The following is a 6,245-nucleotide window of genomic DNA, read 5'->3' as shown; positions in this document are numbered from 1 at the left end:
AAGAGACTTCAGAGAGCTGCCTTACCTCATCCATCAAGTGAGGACACAATGAAAGACAGCTGTCCATGAACCAAGAAGCAGAGTCTCACAGACAGGGAATCTGCTAGTGTCTTGATGTTGGACTTCCCAGTCTCCAGAACTGTGAGAAATAATTTCTATTGTTTAAAAAACACCCAGTCTATGGTAGTTTATTACAGAAGTGTGATTCGATTAAGACAGTGACAAAAAGTTAGAAAAGAGGGAAGAAGGAAGTAAGGGAGGGAGAAAAGAAGGAAAAGAGGAGACCACAGAAGAATATCTGTTAGTGGAGAAGGTTTCAATAATGATGATATTAATGGTTGGCATAGCTGGGGAGATGTTACTGGCTGATTCTATGTGACTATCAACTAATATTAATAAATTTTTGTTTTGCCCTGTGTTGTTCAGTGGTTAGAGTTTGGGCCCTCATACTGAAGGGTCTCGAGTTCAATTCCCAATCTAGGTCACCTCGCAGGCTCCACCCCCAGTGCATGCAGGAGGCAACCAGTCAATGCGTCTCTCTCATACCAATGTTTCTCTCTCCCCCTCCCTTCTACTCTCTCTAAAAAAAAAAGCCAATGCAAAAAATATTCTCAGGTGAGAGTTAAAATAAATATATTTTAAAATAAATCATCTTCCTTACTCTGGACCAGGCACTGTACTAGGCTTTTTCATGTATGACAGAAAAAAAATTAAGCAGTAATTATTCATAGCCTCGTCCCTTTTCCATCTGTCCAGAAGAATTTTGTGCTGCTCCTTTGGCCCATGAGTCTGTGGAGAATCGTGGGGCAGAACTGAGAGAAACCAAGAATGGCTGGAGTGATGTGTGTTAGGAAGGGCCCTTCCAGTGGGATAGAATTTAGCAAGGAGGTGAGAAAAGGAGTTGGGTAGCAGGCCTAGGTTGAGCAGTCACTGAGCTTGAGCTATTTGAGGACTTCGGGAAAAGAGGAGATATATGGGTTGGTTGTGAGGGATTCTTACTGGGAGAGTGAGAGAGAAAAATAGTTTGTCACATTCTAGGAATGAAATCCCACTTGAAGGGAGTAAAGTTTTAATTAGCCTTTAAATAAAGTTTAACCAACATTCTTCCTTATTTTAGTAACTTAAACAATATTTCTTCCTTATTTTAGTAGCTTACTTAAAAAATATTTTTATACTATTATAATTCTTTTGTTCACCATCATGGTTTCTGCTCTGTCTTTAACCTAAGATCTTGTCGCCCTTTTCTCCATTTTTGTTTCACATTAATAACCAGTGAAATAATTGCTCAGGTCACTCTCTAAAATGTCAATTTTTAAAAATCCATAGAAAATTGTTGTAATTAACCAGACCCTTCAAGTTTAGCAGTATACAGAATGTCTCTTAATCCTTTTCCACACGCCAAAGTGGGAGAACATATAGATGCTTCCGGATGACGTCTCCAAGAAGCTGTCATTTTCCCAGCCTGAGTTATTTTGGGCACAGCTGCTCTCAACAGAGAACTTGTGACAGAAAACCAGTCAAAGCAGGCTGATTCAACAACTTACACTCAAAGTGGCCTATGCTGCCCGCTGGGTGTCTCATACTTCTAGAGTCGTGAAGACAGAGGTGTGTCTGATAGCCCTGAAGGAGCATGTGAGACCCTGGGAGGGACACGTGGGACAGGGTGCAGTCAGAGAAATGGGGCTGGGCTGCAAATGAAACAACCAATCTGCAGAGACCTGAGTCACCACCAGGCATTGCAAATTATTAATACCCACTCCTGCTACATCCCTGGAATTTGCAAGACAGTGCCTTACCAGCCAAAATCGAGTTTTCCAGCTAATGACTTTACCAGGACTGAGAAAGGTGCTAACAACAAGAGAATTAGTCAGGGCCTGTCCCGGGGAGCCGGTCTCAGCTGCTCATTTCCTTCTTTCTGAAACTGTGTGTGACATCTGACACCAAGTCATCCAAAAATCTTAGGGCATTTGGCAAGCTAGTGAGTTGAAGTTTCATTGTCAAGTCCGCTTGTTTGGTTGTTTTCATAACTAATAACTTGCAAATGCACCTTTATGAAATCTTGGATTTAACTTTCTAATTATGCCAATGCCTTTGGGTTAATTGAATGAAAATCTTTCTCCAATCATAAATAACCCTTTTATTTTATAGAATTTTAATACATCTTCTGGGTCCATTAAAATTAAGTGAAATATAACTGTATTTCTGATTTTTTTTCTCTTTACAAATATTTACTACCACTGGGACCTGGGGCTGCAAGGCTAGACACAGATTTGCTATATCAATATGACACCTGGACTCAGAGGAAAAGGAACTTGGAAAATGGACAAGCGGACAGTGGATCGTGCCCTGTTCTCCTGCATTCTCTTGTCAGGGACACTGCCCAAATACTAAGGATTAGGCTAGGTATTCCTGTTAGTACCATCTCAGTCACTTTGCATGTGAGTATGTATCTTATCACAACCCTATCAGAGGAATTTCCACTTCCTGTATCACTTCCCCACTGCCACCAGCTTCAAATTCCTTCTCTAATAAGACAAAAAGGTGACACAGGGGGTGGCATTAATTATCATGTTTCAGATGTTAATTGAAGCATATTAAGCATATTAAGATACATTATATGCATCCAAAGTCTTTTTATTAATTAATTTTTCACCATGAAATTCTTTTCATAAAAATGTTTTTCTTTGTCACAGCAAAAATTATGTATTTATAAGACTACCAGAAAGAATAGGCTATTTTCAACATTATACCGTGTTTTTTTGTTTGTTTGTTTGTTTTATGGAGCCTCCAGAGGAGAAATTTATCACCCAAGATTTCATTCCACTGAAAGGTTCATAAGAAAATTGTTGCATCTACAGAGTAGCATAAGTTTCCTGCAGACTTTTTCTAGAGCTGGTCGCAGTCTGATCCCAGGTGTTTGAATAAAGACAATAGCATCTTTCATACCTGTGCTCTTGGAAATAGCGTACCCCTCTCCCTGGGGTAAAATGTTGCTTCTTAGGTTGACAAGAATCCAGGTTGTATAAGGACCACTTTCCAGAATTCTTTTGTGTGGGTCTTAGGGCACTGCATCTCACACCAGCTGATGGGATCCATTTGGACACCTGATTCACAGTGGCCACCACCACCCCTTGTTCATTTTCAGCAGTGGTCAGGAGGTAGTTGTACTGTGTTTCACCTAGAGAGGTCACTTTGCCCAAGACAATTCACCCACATGAAAACACTTATAAATTTCAACCTTATCTTTTTCAGTAGCTTGGATATCTTCCTTGAGGATAGTTCCTCAAAAAGAGTTCTTAAGTTGTGTGGATCCCACAGAGAGGGTGTGTACTTTGGCAAAGCATGAATGGATCAGACCTTGCCCCCACATCTGTCAGTAATTGGGACTTTGTTTTTCTCATCACAGACACAATAGGAAGCGCCCATTCTTGCTGTGAGAAAAAGATGTAGCCCTGCTGGGTGCAGGTCCTGCTACCTGGGCTGCCCTCCTCCACGTTACACGGATGTTTGCAGCGGATGCAGATCCTTATAGGTTGGCACCATGACTGCCACTGTCCCAAGTCCCTTAATTTTTAAATTATAGTTGACATACTTATATTAGGTTCAGATGTACAGCATAGTGATTTGACATTTGTATACCTATGAAGTGCTCACCGCAAAAAGCTTAGTAACCATCTGTCACCATACAAAGTTATTAGGATACTAGAAGCCCAGTGCATGAAATTTGTACACAGGGGTGGGGGATGTGTGTCCCTCAGCCCAGCCTGCACCCTCTCCAATCTGGGACCCCTCGAGGGATGTCCGACTGCCCTTTTAGGCCCGACATCCCTCTCACAATCCAGGACTGCTGGCTCCCAACCACTCATCTGCCTTCCTGCCTGATCCCCTGCTTGCCTGGTCTCCCCTAACTGCCCTCCCCTGCTGGCCATCTTGTGACCACATGGGGGTGGCCATCTTGTGCGAGGGAGTGATGGTCAATTTGCATATTACTGCTTTATAATATAGGATTATTGATTATATTCCCTGTGCTATATACAACATCACTGTGACTCATTTTTTTTTTAACTGGAAGTTTGTGCCTCTCATTCCCCTTCACCTTTTCTGCCCAACCTCCCACCCCTCCCCTCTGGCAACCATTGATTTGTTCTCTGTATCCATGAGTGTGTTGCTGTTTTATTTTATTCGTTTTTTAAAGTTCACATGTAAGTGAAATCACACAGTATTTATTTTTCTCTGTTTGACTTATTTCACTTAGCATATTACACATTGTCATGGCCAAAGTGACCTTCCTAAGTGATGCACAGTCCAACAACCTCCTGACCACTGCCAAAAATGAAGCAGGGGTGGTGGCAACCCATACTGAATACCTAGTATGCTAAGTGAAATAGTTATATACTAAATGAAATAAATTGGACACCCAAAAATATTTTTATTTAAAAAAATTTTAATTTAAATTTTAAAAAATTAAATTTGACATTCAATATTGCATTAGTTTCAGGTTGTACAGCATAGTGTTTAGACATTTATATAACTTATGAAGTGATCTGCCTAAGCCTAGCACCCAATTACACTGCACATAGTTATTACAATATTATTGACTATATTTCCTATGCTGAACTTTACAGCCCCATGACTGTTTTGTAACTGTCAATTTGTATTTTTTAATCTCTTCACCTTTTTCACCCATCCCACAACACCCCCCCACCATATCTGAGAACAATCAGTTTGTTCTCTATTTATGAGTTTATTTCTATTTTGTTTGTTCACTTATTTGTTTCTAAGATTCCACATATATGTGAAATCATATAGTATTTGTCTTTGTGATTTCACTTAGTATAATACCCTCTGGGTCCATCCATGTTGTCACAAAGGGTAAGATTTCATTCTTTATTATGGCTGAGTAATATTCCATTGTAGATATGGAGCACATCTTCTTTATCATACCATTATTGATAGGTATGAAGTTGTTGCTATTTTATCAGTCATTTCCTGATTGTTTTTATAGTTCTTTTTTGTTCCTTTCTTCTTTTCTTGCTCTCTTCTTTTGTATGTTGGTGACTTTCTATAGTGATGTGTTTGGATTCGTTTCTCTTTATTTCTTGTATATCTCCTGCAGGTTTTTGGCTTGTGGTTACTATGTGCTTCATTTATACCAAGCCATGTTTATAACAGTCTATTTTAAGATGATGGTCATTTAAGTTTGAACACATTGTAAAATCCCCAGCATTTTTGACTCACTTCCTCCATGTTTAGGTTTTTGTTATAATTTTTTTTTACTTTGTGTGTGTGTGTGTGTGTGTGTGTGTGTGTCTGTGTGTATCCCTTAATTTACTATTGTAATTGCACATAATCTTACTACTTTTGCCTTTTAATCCTTGCACTAGCTTTAGTGTTGGTTGATCCACTTCTTTTATTATATGTTTGCTTTTGTCAGTGAGAATTTTTTCTTTGTTATGTTTTCTTACACATATTTTTTTCTTCTTCTTAAGGAAGTTCCTTTAACATTTCTTGTAATACTGGTTTGATAATGATGTGCTCCTTCAGGTTTTTCTTGTCTGGGAAACTCTTTATTGCTCCTTTGATCCTAAGTTATAGTTTTACTGGGTAGAGTAATCTTGATTGTAGGTCCTGGCTTTTCATCACTTTGAATATTTTGTTCCAGTCCCTTTTAGCCTGAAAAGTGTCTGTTGAGAAATGAGCTGACAGTCTTTTGAGAGCCTGCTTGTAGGTAACTGACTGTTTTTCTTTTGCTGCTTTTAAGATTCTCTCTGTCTTTAACCACTAGCATTTTAATTATGATGTGTCTTTGTGTGAGCCTATTTGAGACTCTCCACACTTCTTGGACTTGTGTGTTTTTTTTCTTCACCAAGTAAGGGAATTTTTCAGTTATTATTTCTTTAAATAGGTTCTCAGTCCCTTGCTTACTTGCTCTTCTCCTGGTACCCCAATGAAATGAAGGTTGTAATGCTTGATATTGTCCCAGAAATCCCTTAAACTATCCTTATTTTTTGGATTCTTTTTGCTTTTTGCTGTTCCTATTGGGTGTTTTATTCTAACTTGTCTACCAAATTGCTGATTCTATCCTCTGCTTCACCCAGTCTGTTGTTGAATCCCTTTAATGTAATGTAATCTTCATTTCAGTTATTGTACTCTTCATTTCTAATTGATTCTTTGTTATGGTTTCCATGTCTCTTTTATAAAATTTCCTATCTCTGTGTTGACGAACTCACTGAAAAGCTATTCTT

General features: G+C 38.9%; 1 pseudogene; it reads right to left on the bottom strand.

Moving 5' to 3' along the window:
- Window positions 1-2,997: 2,997 nt before the first annotated feature.
- Window positions 2,998-6,245, bottom strand: part of LOC102761134 — a 7,960-nt pseudogene continuing 4,712 nt past the window's right edge.

Source organism: Myotis davidii, unplaced genomic scaffold (assembly GCF_000327345.1).
Source record: "Myotis davidii unplaced genomic scaffold, ASM32734v1 scaffold62, whole genome shotgun sequence".
In the NCBI taxonomy this organism is placed as follows: Eukaryota; Metazoa; Chordata; class Mammalia; order Chiroptera; family Vespertilionidae; genus Myotis; species Myotis davidii.
This window is presented reverse-complemented; position numbering and strand designations above follow the sequence as displayed.